Here is a 14214-nt window from a genome sequence, read left to right on the forward strand (position 1 = left end):
GGGGCAAGAATTGTTTCTCACACACACCCTGCTGATGGCAACTGTTTAGACATTCAGCCCCTCTCTGATGTCCATACATTTTAAAAAGGATTATAGAAATTCATGAAGGACTTAGGAAAGTTCTGCAAAAATGACTGGGTGTCTGTAAAACATTCTTTTTTAACGAGAGGCTCAATCTAGTTAAAATAAGGTTAAGAGGATACTTATTGGAACTGTATAAACACTGCAGCAGGAGATTTATGGCTGCAGGAGGCTTTTTAAACTAATAGGCAAAAGTGGAACTATATAAATCAGTGGTTGGACACTAAAATTAAGCCAGTAAATGTTGGAAGAAGTGTAACCCCGAAAAAAGGTCCTACATAAGAACAGAGTGGGTCTTTATCTCTAGAAGTCCTTAGGAATATATCCATTTTGAAGGTCAGCACATTACTGCCTTCCAGGGTATCTGCGGGAGACTGATTAAAGATTTCAGGGTTATACTATGTGTAAGACCTCATTAAATATCTAGACTCCCTACTCTGGGCCTTAAAATCAAAGCACATGGCAGTCACTGATGTGAGAGAGCTTTGGAGAAAATACTTCCAAATTTTCAGATTGAATATTAGGAAAAAAAAAATCTCTTCACAGAAAGAGTTATCAAACACTTGAAAAGGCTGTCTGGGGGAGTGGTAGAGTCACTGTCCCTGGAATACTTAGATATGGCACCTGGGCGCGTGGTTCAGTGGTGGGCTTAGCAGTACTGGATTTATGTTGGACTTGATGGTTGCAGAGGGCTCATCACACTGTTAGGTGATAATTTCCATAAGGATCCAGACTCTACCAGTTAGGATTGCTCCAGAATCCAATGATTAAAAAAAATAAATTATTTTTATTTGCTAGTCTGATTTATTGTTTTTGTTAATAACGTTAAACTGATATTTCTTAGCATATATTTTTGCTGAAAATGTTTTAGATGTAATGTTTTTAACTATATATAAGATGTTCTCACTGATGCTTATGAAAGTTTTATCCCAAGAGCAAAATCTGTAGCTAAATATTCTGGGCAAGTACTGAAACTGTCTTTAAATAAACCCTTTGAAATGTACATATTAAGTAAGTGAAGAAAGGAAGAATCGACAAATTTTTTTCATTCACAGCTCTCAGCTGTAGGGATCTTAGATGTTGCTCACAGATTTAATATGTATAAAATACCAAAGAGGATTTCTTTTTACCAGATTTGACTTTCCTTTAAACAACTGCCATCAGATTTACGGGTCACTGTGTGAATGTCCTGTGCATCAATGTCCTTTGAGAAGCACTCTCCATTTCTGAGTTCTGTCAACATCATGCTCAGTTGAAAGCATCACCCGTGTAAGAGCCTCATCCCAGCTCCTCACAGACATATTTCTACCCATGACCACGTGGCATCAATTTGTGTCGTGCATCTTCCTTAATTGCTTCTAAATTGTATACTTTGGAAAGTAGAAAGTGATTTTGATTTTTGAAATACAATACTCACAAGGCAGACTTGCCTTGAGAAGGAGTAGGCTGAATTCTAGCCTTGGAGATTTTAAATAATTAAAAAAATGTGGAGATTTTAAAATCCGCTAAAAAACTTAAGTTTCAGCAGAAGCAAAGGTGTGGGTCAGTTCAGCAGCGTCACAAAATCCAAACTGATGACATTTTAATGACAAACAGAATTGTACTTCTGGAAAATAATAACAACAGTATTCTACCCTGCTTGATGTACTTTAAAATATTTCATTTGCCTTAACAAAGCCTTGGGATGATCTGGTGTGGCTGATGGTATTAATAGTGCTTTAAGCAATAGTAATGTCTTTTGAAGTGCAGCATATGAATATTATAGGAGAAAGAATAATATAAGTTTAACTAATCTAGCTTAATGTGCTCCCTCCTGCTGGGGAAAAAGAACCTAACAAGCCAGAAATGAGAAGGAATGAAGAAGCAAAGCAGCTCATCAGATAACAAAAGCAGAATGTGCGATCAGCCACACTGGTCCTTGCAGAGAACTGCCCAGAGATGCTTCCAGAGAATGAAGCAGATGCAAGAAATACAAGTAAGTGGGAATAAAGGAGTCTGTGTGTTTTAAAAGAATAAGACAGGCAGAATGTCAGCAGGTGATGGTGCTGGTGAAGCTGCCCACCATACAGTGTAAATCTGAAATAGAGCCATGGGTTATGTGGGATGTCCCTGCAGCCTGAGCAGCAGAGTGGTCCCTGAGAGCACCCAAACTGTGAATGAACCAGTGAGCAGAACTTACTTCACTTCTGGCAAGGGTGTTTGGCTATTTCCCTTTCCAGTCTCCATCCCTAAACTTTTCGCTGTGTTTGCATAAAACCTGCTCTTTCCTTGACCAAGGTTTATTCCTTGTGTTTGTTTCATAGTGGTTATCACTCACGCTGTTCTTTTTCAAGTATTTTTGCAGGTGCACTTCAGGGGTTATGTTGTTTGGGAATTCTTTTGATGCTGAAGAGCTCTTTCTAATGCTTGCCTGTACTTTATGTGCTAAAATCTTGGGAGCTGTTTTTTTTCCCTGAGCTTTTGGGAGGTAATGGTAGCTTCTGCAAATATCAGCTGCCATTTATCAGGTTGTGTTTGAAATCTGACTTTTTCAAGATTTTAATAACTTAACATTTGAAGCATCTAAAATACAGAATTTTGGTGGCTTTTTCGTTCACAGAATTCTGTCTTTTTCTTCTTTGCAAAGCTAGCATAGCCTTCTGGGAAGGTAATGGTTGTGTGCCTACAATTAATAATATGTGATTCCTAGCAAAATTCAGAAAACAGAAATCAAACAGAAACAGAAATCCTTTGATTTGGGGTGCCTCTGTAGGGTTGTATGGTGCTTAATCTCTAGGGTTATCTGTATGCAGACACTAAGCAAACATTTCTTTAATTTAGTGCCGGTGTGTACATTGTTCTTTCGCTGAAATTTTTGTGCACATCTTGTAACCAAAGCATCTGTGTGAAATCTTTGCTGCAGGAGAAACCAGTGTGAGGGTTTGTGCAATATCCTTCCATTGCATGTTCTTTCTTACTGAGTCCACAGCTTTTATTTGTCCTTCACATTTTGTTTTTACCAAAGTATGGGGCATTTCTAAGCCTGCAGACTTTGTGCAGCTGTTGTTCTTTGCCTGCTGTTTTGTCCAAGGGACTGTAAGACAAAGTGAATTTCTACTGTTGAAAAATAAGGTCTTCTTGCCCTCAGTCACTGGTATAGTTTGCCTTGTTCTTGGAATTGAAGAATACAGCAACTGGAGTTGTCACTTTGGGGTGAAATTTGCTGTTCTAGCGTGCTTTGACTTCAGGTAGTGCATTTTACAATTGAGGAAGGAAGAGTTTCTTGATTATGAATGTTAATAATTAAAGATATAGGACAATACTATTTTGAAAGTGTTTTCCTTAGAAACAGAAGTTTTTCTGGTCATGAATCTATTGTGTGTGGCATTATCATCATACTTGGTGCAATACTGCTGACTTATGGGTTTCTAATTTTTTGGGAGAGTATGAGAGTCAATGTTCAAAAGGCCATTTCCTATAAATATTAGTAAAATACATATGAAGAGGGCTGTCCTAGGCAGTAGAGTCCGGGCCTTAACCTCAAGTCCTTGCAAAGTGAAGAAAAATGTGATTCCCCAAACCATTACTGTCTTGCTGGCACTCTGTTTTATTCTTATTGAGATGTTCTTTAGCTGATAATCTCTCAAATGATTCCTTATATTGATTTGAGCAAATCACCTGCTGTTGTGGGACTTAATTGCTGGATAATCAATGTGTAATACTGCTGCTTGTTTTTTGTTTTGTCTTTAAACCACATAAACCCCAACTCGAGGTGAACAGCTGAATTTCTGGCTGTCCCTGCCAGCATGGCTGGGGCACAGGGGGTGTGGTGGCCCCCTGAGACCTGGGCACTGCCTCCCTGGTGCTGCTGCATTCACTGGACTGAGGCTCTGGCAAAAACTTGCCAAGGACATGGAATAACGGAAATAATTTCCAAGGTTTTGAGTCTATCTATAACTAGGGGGAAAAAAGTGCTTTTAAAAGGCAAAAATTGCATTAAATGTGTCCTGTCAAACTCTCACTCATCAATGTCAAATTCTCATGACATTGACAAAATAGCTTTTTCTGCATGGAAGATGTGACAAAACTGAGTTTTGAATTTGCTGCTGGCTTTTGTGTTTGCTGCTTTCCTTGGAATTATCTGGTTTCTTTGGGAAGGTGTTAATTGTAAGCTAGCAACTCTAAAAATGGGTGAATTTTCTGCTCAAAGTAGTCTTGATGTTGAGTTTTTAGTAAAACTGTAGTTTACTTTTTATGAAATATATGTCTGGGGAGCTGGGAGAAATGTGCATAGAAAATTGTGAGACAGATATCGAAGCACTGCATTTATGGCCTGGCCGTGGCTCTGAGCTGGATTCTCTAAAGATGTTCCCACCCCACAATGCAGCAGGAGGGCAAATGCTCTTCTGAGGGGTAAGGCTGTCAGTTTGTCATCATAATGTTGCCAAACGTGACATACTGGCACTTAATTGGCTTATTCATTATTAGACTTATTTGTCTTAGTGTGTACTTAAAAGTCTTATGAAAATTGTCATTTGTCTTTCTCAATGGTAGGTAGAAATAAGTGTGAAGGACAGTGAAAACCAAGTATGTATGAATGCTCTGTGGATATGGCCTCACTCTGAGTTTTTATTGACAAAAGAATGAAAAGGTAGCTGATAATCCTGACAGACAGTAAATTACAGGCAGGCATTTGTTTCTGAGCCCAACTGCTTTTGCATTTCTTTTTGTATCCTAAGGGAACATCTCTACAGCAGATAAAAAAAATTTGGGTGTTAATGGTCCCTCATCTGTAAGATCATTTCCCTTTTAACCACACACTGAAAGCTGCCCCTTTAGAATGTGACTTCCTCAGCTTCTGTTTCAGAAGTCACTAAATTGAATGATCAGGGTCCAGTTTCTTGCAAAAAAGAAATATCTCATGACCCACACAATTTTCCTCTCCCGTTCACTGCCAGTTTTGCTGGAATCAGCTGCTCCTGGCTATCATTCCTCCCAGGAGAGGCAGGACCTGCCAGGAAGTTGTTTGGAGGCTTTTCCGTGCTCTCCCTGAGGCTGACTTGTATCCTTCCATTGCAGATGCCTGTCCTGCTTGCTCGTCTCTCAGGTCCTATTCACAAGCCTGATTTATTTGACTATATCTTTGGGTTTTTTTTCAATGCAGTCATTGCAGCCTGTATTAGTGGTGTTCTGGGTTTCTGTTTTATATTCTCCATCTCTTGGCAGCAAGCCCCTCCTTTTGGTGGAAAGAGTGCTTCATCAATATTTGTCATGTAGATTGAGCAGGCTGGGAGGTGACAAAGGTGGCTAAACATACCCTCTTCTCCCCAGGAATTGTGCTGGTGTAGGCTTTGCAGACTCAGTGCTGTGGGCTGAGGTACAGCTCAACAGGGGCTGTAGATATGGCTCTGGACCACCAAAACACACCAAGAATCACACTCTTAGTATAGGTGTCATAATTTTAAAATCTGTGACCCTGAACATATTGTCAGGGTGTGGTGAAAGCCCAGGGAAGTTAAGTTTTGGTGCCAGCGTTGCTAAGGTGGCTTGTCTTGTCCTCCAGCCAGTGAACAGAGTAGGATGAAGTGGGAAGGTGGTGGAGGATCACTGAAAAGACTGCTGCTAGCTTGGCATTAGGTGGTTCCAAAAAGAGATACATGGAAATGAATTCCTGGAGAGTAGGCTTGATAAGTATTTTGAATTCTCCTCGGCTTGACTGGGAGCAGGTGATATGGAAGTATATGACTGAGAGGTTCAAATAAAGGTTTGTCTTTTACACAGCCTTGCTGTTACTCAGATATCTGTAGTTTTTGGCTGCTGGTGGGAAGAAGCTAAGCAAGCAGATGATGCTGAATTATACAGGCAGTAATGCATTATCATATTTTTCATTCATGGCGGAGGTGGATGAAATGTCTGTAGAGATATATTTGAAGTTCTCCTTAAATATTTTTAATAAAATCATGATTTGCTGGTTTCAAAGCAATCAGTTCCTCAGTCTGCTTGGTTACTTGTGGAAACCAGGACATTTTCAACATAAAAGATTGCTTACAAGTTTTGCATCTCCGAGGTTTGTTGTAAATGGCATAAAACCCCAAAGGCATCTTTGTATGGGAATTAAGATGCAATCCTTCTTTGTGTGTACTATCCACTACTTTTTAATTTCATTTAGATAAGGAAATCCAATCTGCTGAAGAACACTGAATCCCAATAGTAATAATTCTAGTACACATCTGTACATCCAGCATCAGTTGCAGAGCAACCAATAGATTTTTTTGTTCTGTAATAAAAACAACTGTAAAAAAAAAAGGGGAAAAGCCAAATCCGGTAACCCTTTGTTCATCTTGAAGCGAAATTCTTCTGTGCTCTGTGTGTGTGAGAGAAACAGCTGCTCCTCAACACACTAAAGCTTCGTTTGCTTCAAAGGAAGAAGCACAAACTAAATATTTGTAGCTGTCAGTGGAGTCCTGTTGTTGGTGTGCAAACATTTGATCCTGGGCTTTCCCTGCTCATTTTGAAACTTTTGGGCTGTGTGGTTCTCATGTGCGTGGCTTAAATATTTCCTGAGAAAAATATAAGCTAACTTCTCATTTTTGAGGTCCATGGTATTTATTATCAGTGAAATAAATTGTATTTGTAACTGTTTTAAATCTGTTGTTATCTCCAAGATAACTGTTCTTTTTGTGCTATCACTTTTGATAGCTTTGTCATGTAAAGTTGTTCCCTAATTAGGGGTTATGCAGCTGCCACAAAAAAAGTTATACTGATTTTTGAAATATGCTTCACCCCTCAGTCCCGCGACTAATCTGGTACAACCAGGGCTCCAAAATAACTTCTCTGAATGCTGGACGTAAACCTGTATAAGCCAATCTTTTATAACTGCTAGAGCAATAAAAAATACAGCTAAAAACACATAATAGAAGTAAACTTCATGACAGAGTGGTAAAACTTGCTAGGACTTCTCCCACTGATGACTATATTTATCTAGTGTGCCAGTGTTGGGCACTGTCTGCTGCCAGGGCTGGGTATGGAGGAGTTGAGCTCTGAGTATGAAGTTTTATCCACTCTGGTAGCCATTAAAAATCAGATTATAATTAAACTACATTGGAACTGATTTTAAATTGGAGTTATGTTTTTAAGAAGGAAAATAATCACATCCAATATGTATCAGTGCAGTTCATCTGTTGGTGTTTCCATTTAAGCCCTAATATTTTCAGCACAAAAATGTTTATGTGCCTAAGATTATGTCCATGCCTCCAGTGCCAAAATCCTTTATTTTCCCATGCTTACAGAAGATAAACATTTTTAGATCCTCCTGCAAGATATTTTCATGCTGCAGAATGCTTTGATAATCTCTGTGAAAATGTGTGTTTGGATTCTTTGTGATAACCAGTTTGAAAATGAAATTACCCATCTCTTTAGGGAAGAAGCCTTGATAAATTATTTAAGCCTTTTAAAAATGTGTAATAAATACTGACATATCCTTGTGTGAAGTTCATTCTATTATCTAAGGTTAAACTATAAAAGGATATAAGCCTTGACCTTGAGTAGAACTGATGCAATCATAATATCCACTTCAAGTGCTAGCTCAAATTTTTTCAAGCTATTGTGCAAAATAGCAGCAGCATTACAAAAGCTTGCAGACCCATAGGACTAATACTGCCAGGGTAAATTGAACATCTAATAATCAGTCTATAAGGCTAAGAAAGGTCCTCTCTCTCTATTTGTATAATTTCTTAGAGTATTGGAGGTGTTCTGTCTTTGAGGCCTGTATTTGAGAATGTCAGCATTAGAATAATTTGGTGCCTGTTTGGGAGTTGGTTTCAGTGACTGGTTATCAGATTTGAGTGTGAGGGAATTCCACCAGGCTGGAGGTGAGACTTGTCAATTCTTGAGTGCGAAGCCAGACTCAGACTGTCCAACAATGATGAAATGAGATGGGTTTGGGCCAAAAAATGGAAATGATGAAATGAACACAGTCACATGGAAGAATGGGACAGGGTTCTTCCTTCTACACCATGTGCGGAAAACAAGGTCTGTGTCAAATCCACATTTCCAGTTATGGATAGCCAACAAATCTGTATAGCTGCAGGACCATCTGGGCGTGAGAAAGATGAGCCTGGGAGCACTCAGGAGTCAGGGAATGGAGCACAGCCCTGCCTTTGTCCCACAGTGCCTCCAACCAGCAGATTTCAGACTGAACATCATCCAAATGTGGTAGACTCAAGACTGAGGAATAAGAAACTGCTGATTCCAGTTCTTTTATGTAGCTGAAATGTTTAATTCTCAGCATATCATGTTAGATGTTTTCCTTCCTTAAATGTCAGTGGAATAACTGTGTGTCATTCTTTGTGTCTTCTATCAGATTTTTTGTTCAGATAGTCCTTGCACTTTTGCTTCATAATTAAAATCTGTGTGTGTAAAAGTGAAAGAAACAGCTTCCAGTATGCAGGATCTGTAAGAGCAAGTCTTTTCAATGGTTATGGGACCTGGATTTTATTGGTATCCCCTTTCCATCCTTCCCTTCTCTTTGTTCAGATCCTGTGTAAGTGGCCTGCCAGTCTTTGGGGAATATTTGTTCCCCATGCACAGTAAAAGGAGCTGCCATTGCTGTTTAGAATATGAGCAGGTGGCTTCAATTTCCCTGCAGCCACAGGCAAGGTCCTGCGTTCATTACACTGGGGACACATTTTACTTTTTCTTTAGTAGCTGCACTGTGTCACAATGCTGACTCTCTGCTTCATGTGGATGTTCTGTCAGTCATGGCTCACCTGTGATTGATATGACTGAAATAATGAAAATCCCCTATAACCTGTGGAGTTGCAGTGTTTTGAATGGTTTTTGCTCCATGACTGGTGGCACCCCAGTCATCAGAAACTACAATACAGAATCTGTGTGTGTTTCACTCTATTATTTCTCAGATCATTACTTTCTTATTAAATTCCTTGGTGAGGAGTTTCCTTTTCTTGATATTAATATAAATTAGCACACTAATAAACAAAAAAAACCCAGCTTGGAATGTCTGCTATCTATTTTAAATTGTATTTTATTCCTCCTTTCTTTCCCATGGTTCTCCTTCTCTCCCAACATTGTAATACATTGAAGAATCCAATGAATGCAACTGCATCCAGCACTGCATAGAATACCTCCTGATCATAGGGATCCTATTTTTCAGGTGAAAAGTAAAACAGTAAGCCACCTTTTGTGAGGTCATAAATTCTTGAAATGCTCTTTTGTCTGCTTAAAATATGTCACTTTCTGTGGTATGCTGAGGAATCTCTTTCCAGTTCATTCTGCAGAAGGAACTTGGGGAATAAAGTTAACAGTTTATCAAATACTGATTTTTAGTTGCTTATGTCTTTCTTTCTAGTCTGTTACAAAAGCGCTTGGCCTTGCTTGCAAGAAATCTACATTTTAGGGAAGTTCTGTCAAGTTAAAATTATGCTGAGGTGTATGGCTATGCACAGCAAAAAATGTTATTTGAGGAGCTGATGATATCTTTGAAGTGGTGCAATAACTCTTAAATAGCTATTAAGTGTGAGGGTTTTTTTGATTGCTAATGAGGGATGTATTGACATGACCTATAACTTATTAGCATTTTTTTTTTGTTCTTGTGCATCTTGTTTACTAGACAAATAATTTGCATTTCAGGTTGCTCAGCAATAACTGCTTTATATTTAATTAACCTGATTTTTTCTTGTCTTTGCTTATTGTGTTCTACTGGAAAATAGAACAGCTGAAATGTGCTAATCAGATATTCTTTGAAAGCTGAAAATGTTTTTATTTTGGCTGAAAATGAGTTTTATAAAGTCACTTAAGACTTTCTCAGAGAAATATAGAAAGTGCTCACTTTCAGTTTGTCCTCTTTACTTAATTTTTGAGGGATAATGTTAGTGCAGAAGGAGTTTGTATTTTTTGTTTTTCCTTAAAACTTCTGGCATTTTCACTTCCATCTAGACCTCAAAACTCTGAGGTTAGGGCTCACTGGATATCGTCAATATCTATTGTTCCTTTATTTGCTGTTAAGTTTCCTTTTGATGTTTCTGATGTGTTTAGGTGGCGACTGTGCAAAGTTAAGCTTCAGACCCCAGGTAAGAGCATCCCATCAGCTGCTGCCAGTGGATATGGGATCTCCACTCTGCAAGGAGTAATGTGGGACACAGTAATTCTGCATAAAAAGCTTTCCTCACTGCATCTTGAGATTATTTACTGAAATAGATGCTATGCATAGATGTGCTAGCATCAGTAACTTCATTTTAACAGATTGTAGCAACCAAGTCTGCCTGTAGCATCCCCATATAAAATCAACTTTGTTATCTTCACAGTCATAGTAGAGCTAGAGCAGCCTTACAGCTCTGTTGAGAAAGAAACAAGGTAATGTGTCAGTGTCTGGAGAAGTGGGAGTGTTCCAGTAGTTTGTTTGAAGATAGATCGTTGATCCAGTGGAATAAATAGCCCCAGCGCTTCCTGGAACCTCAATATCTATTGTTCCTTTATTTGCTGCTACGTTTCCTCTCCACCAATAACCAAGGCTCCTCTCCATAGGTTATTAAAAATAAAATGAAAGGTGGGAAAATCTATTAGTGCAGCATCTTGTTTGTGAAGGCAAAGAAATTCTTTAGAGGGACCTAAATCCTGTATTGGTGTGGCAGCCTTGTGGAAGACCTGCTTAAATGCAAATAAAAGGGACAATTGCCAAAAGAGTAAACAAGTATTGCGAGACTGATGTTCTGAGCTTGGGCATGTACTGTTCTGTATTTATATATATATATATTGTATGGATATGTAGTTGATATGCCTGTTTTCCTCCTTTCTTGCCAGCAAATATCCAATACCAGTATAGGTTTTGTACTGGGACCACCGTGACTTGGCTCTGGATGGGGCCAGGTGCCCACCAAAGCTGCTCTGTCACTTTTCTCCTCCGATGCACAGGGGAGAGGAAATATAGCAAAAGGCTTGTGGGTTGAGGTAAGGACGGGGAAATCACTTAGCAGTTGCTAAATGATTTTGATTTCCCAAAACACTCAACTTGGAGATATTAGTTTACTTTGTGACCAATCAAATCAGATCAGGGTAAGGAGAAATAAAACCAAATGTTACACCACCTGCCCCCACACCCCCTCCATTTCTCACAGACTCTGCTTCATTCCCATTTTCTCTACCTCCTCCTCTCTAGTGTTGCTGATGGGCTCAGCCTTGGTCTGTTGGAGCAGGCTGGTGTTGGCTCTGCTGGACATGGGGGAAGCTTCTGGCAGCTTTTCAGAGAAGCCAAATCTCTTGTCTCCTCCTCCCCACAAGCTCCTGCTACCACAACCTGACCACACAAACTCAATGATTCCACCCTTCCTTGTTTAGTGTTAGCTTATGTGAATAATGCACATTTTCTGACACTGGACCCTTGCTTATTCTTTAAAAAATATCCCCTACAGATACCTGGACTAAGTTCTACAGTAGCTCTTGAATACAGTCATGCTTTGAATGCAGGGAGAAGTATTCCCCTAGCATTGCTTGTATTTAGTAGAATTGTTCACCTCTTAATGCTTTGTCAACAGGCAATTGCCTTTCTTTCGTTTAGGGAGGTGGCTGAGCTGTGCCTGATCCTGAGGTTTATATTGGAACAAAGGAGTGGTACAAATGTGTTCCTTTGCACTCTGTGTGTGTACAAATGAAAATGCACAACCAGCATTCCCGGGGAGGCAAATAATCCAGCTCTGATTAATCATCTGTAACCTGGAGAATTCCCAGTTTGGTTTATTCTAAGGAAGATACATAAAAATAGTCTAGATATCCCCCCAGATAAGTTGTTACTGCCTCATCACAAGATCCTTGTTTGTTTATGAAACTTCTGGAGAAAATATTAACACAAAATAGAAATTTCCAATATAAGCTTCTACGTACTTGCAAAATCTGTAACTTTAATATATTGTATTCCTCCTTTCTGTTTTCTAGGGAAGTAACACGTAGAGTAGATCGGTTCCTATGCAGTACAAATTTGCTTTCCTTTTCACTGAACCTGTTATTTTTTTAGCAAATTGCCAGGTTTTTATAACAATGAACACATTCTGTAGTATGGATAATTTTACTGTCATTGTATTAAGTTTTAATAATACTTTAAAATGAACAGTTTTTTATGGCATATGTAATTTCAATGTCCCATAAAAACCAGTCAGGAGAACAGAACAAATAAATGGTGCTTACCAATAATGGAACTTGTCAAAATTAATTTTAAAATAACAATGGTAATAGTAATTAGTTACAATGCCTTTCTTGAGTCAACCACTCTTTGTTCAATTTACATTTGATAAGAATGATGATTGTTCATCAGAACCTGTCTTGTGATCCTGACTAAATTTCAGCTTTATTTACCCAGATAAACATGAATGCAAGTCCACAAAACCAGTGGATAAAGCTTATAAAAGTCAATAGCTGCAATGCTTGTATAACAATTAAACACACCTAATAACAAGAATATTTTTAAAAATCAAATGAACAACATCCTGTGAGCAAAAGGCTGAGATTTAGACTTTATTGATTACTGAGCTCAGCTGAGATTTTTATATGGATTCTCGGACTTGCTTGCTTTGCCAAAAGCCTGAATTGTGGATGCTGGCTGTGGAAGCCCAGAGGATTCCTGCTCTTGCTGGGATTGCTGCAGTCATTGTGGTGGGCTCTGCCAGCAGAGTGCAGGGAATGCAGGACGTGGATGTGCAGGGTGACTGCTGCCTCTGGTAGCTCCTTGAATGCTGACTCTCAGGGCTCGGGACAACTCTGCAAGGAGCACCTGACATGGTGTAAATCTGCAGCTTGTTTTATGTTGCACAGATTTACCATGTGCTTGCTGATTTATGCTCCAGGCACATAAGAAATGCAGATTGTGTTGACCCAGTCTACAAGCCAAGCTCTGAATGTTATGTCCTCCCTATTGCTGGTGTCTTGTTCATTCTGTATTATTGGCAGTGTGCTTCCCAATTCAAAAACAGGGATTTGTAAATCAGATTTCTGGATGTCTTCTCAAAGTTCTGTAGCATCTTTTTCCTTTTTTTAATTAGTTGCTTCTAATAAGGAAATGCCAGAATCTAACTTGCACTCCTTGAATCATACAATCCCCACATGCTTTGTATTAAGGACACTTCACTTTTTAGGGAGGAAGAGTGGTTAATACACAGCCCACCAGAGGGGCAGCTGTGCCCCGTGGCACTGTGTCATGGTTTGACACACTGGAGGTCTGATTTTTCTCATTTAGAGTTCCTGCCTGACTCAGGGGCTTGTTTACACTTTTTCCTCCTGGGTACAGCACTGGAAGGTCCAGGGAAATTCCTCCTTCCCAGGAAATTCCTTTTAGGCCAGTCAAGCAGTGCTTTCTTCTTTGTGCTTCACATAGAAGAAAAAGGTGTTTAAATCTCTTACTTCATACAGCGGCTGGGTAGAGCAAATAAACCCACAGCATTTTGTACGTGGCATGTGTTTTGCTGTAAATAGTAAGGAAACTTCTCTGCTCTTGGTCTTGGAAGAGAAAAGCCTCTTGAATTAGAAAATACAGAGTAGTTCTGAGGGGAAGGAACTTGAGTGCTGCTCCACAGCATCTGCCATCTCACAGGATTGCTGGTCATGTCTCTAGAACCTGAATAGGAAACTCAGAGAGTATTAAGCATGAGTTTATTATTGAATCTCAGGTATTTTTCATAACAGAGTTACCTGGATTGTGATTTGGATTTGTAATTTTTGAAATGTAATTTGGATATATTAAGCAGGTGCTGTTGCCACCCAGCATGCAATGATGGGGCTCAGAGCTCTGTATCTCCTGGGTACTACGAGGAGCTCCCCTCTGGGGGCTGCTGTGTAGGGAAAAGGATGTGATAGGAAGTTGGAGGCGAGCACTGAGTAAAGCTTGCACCTGCTGAGACTTTCATTGTTGCTAATTAGTTGTTACAATTATTTTTTGCTCCAAATAAAAAGTACAATTTTGAGTAGTAGTGAACTAAATTCTTAGTTTGTTTGAGCCAGTGAGAACAAGCCAACTGTATCACCTTCCAGAAATTGAGATATTTGTCCACATGTCACACTTTTAGACATTTTAAACTGAATGCATTAAGTGTTATAGCTTCTGGAGAACTAATCTAACCACATCATCTATTTCATAAGGCTGGTGTTTAAACT

At 39.2% G+C, this 14214-nt stretch overlaps 1 protein-coding gene across 14 annotated transcripts in view; it reads left to right on the forward strand.

Annotated features, from left to right (window-relative positions):
- HTR2C (5-hydroxytryptamine receptor 2C) overlaps nucleotides 1–14214 on the forward strand; it is a 257321-nt gene that overhangs the window by 35103 nt on the left and 208004 nt on the right. The gene's annotated exons all lie outside the window — the stretch shown is intronic.

The sequence above is a fragment of the Taeniopygia guttata genome, chromosome 4A, assembly GCF_048771995.1.
Source record: "Taeniopygia guttata chromosome 4A, bTaeGut7.mat, whole genome shotgun sequence".
In the NCBI taxonomy this organism is placed as follows: Eukaryota; Metazoa; Chordata; class Aves; order Passeriformes; family Estrildidae; genus Taeniopygia; species Taeniopygia guttata.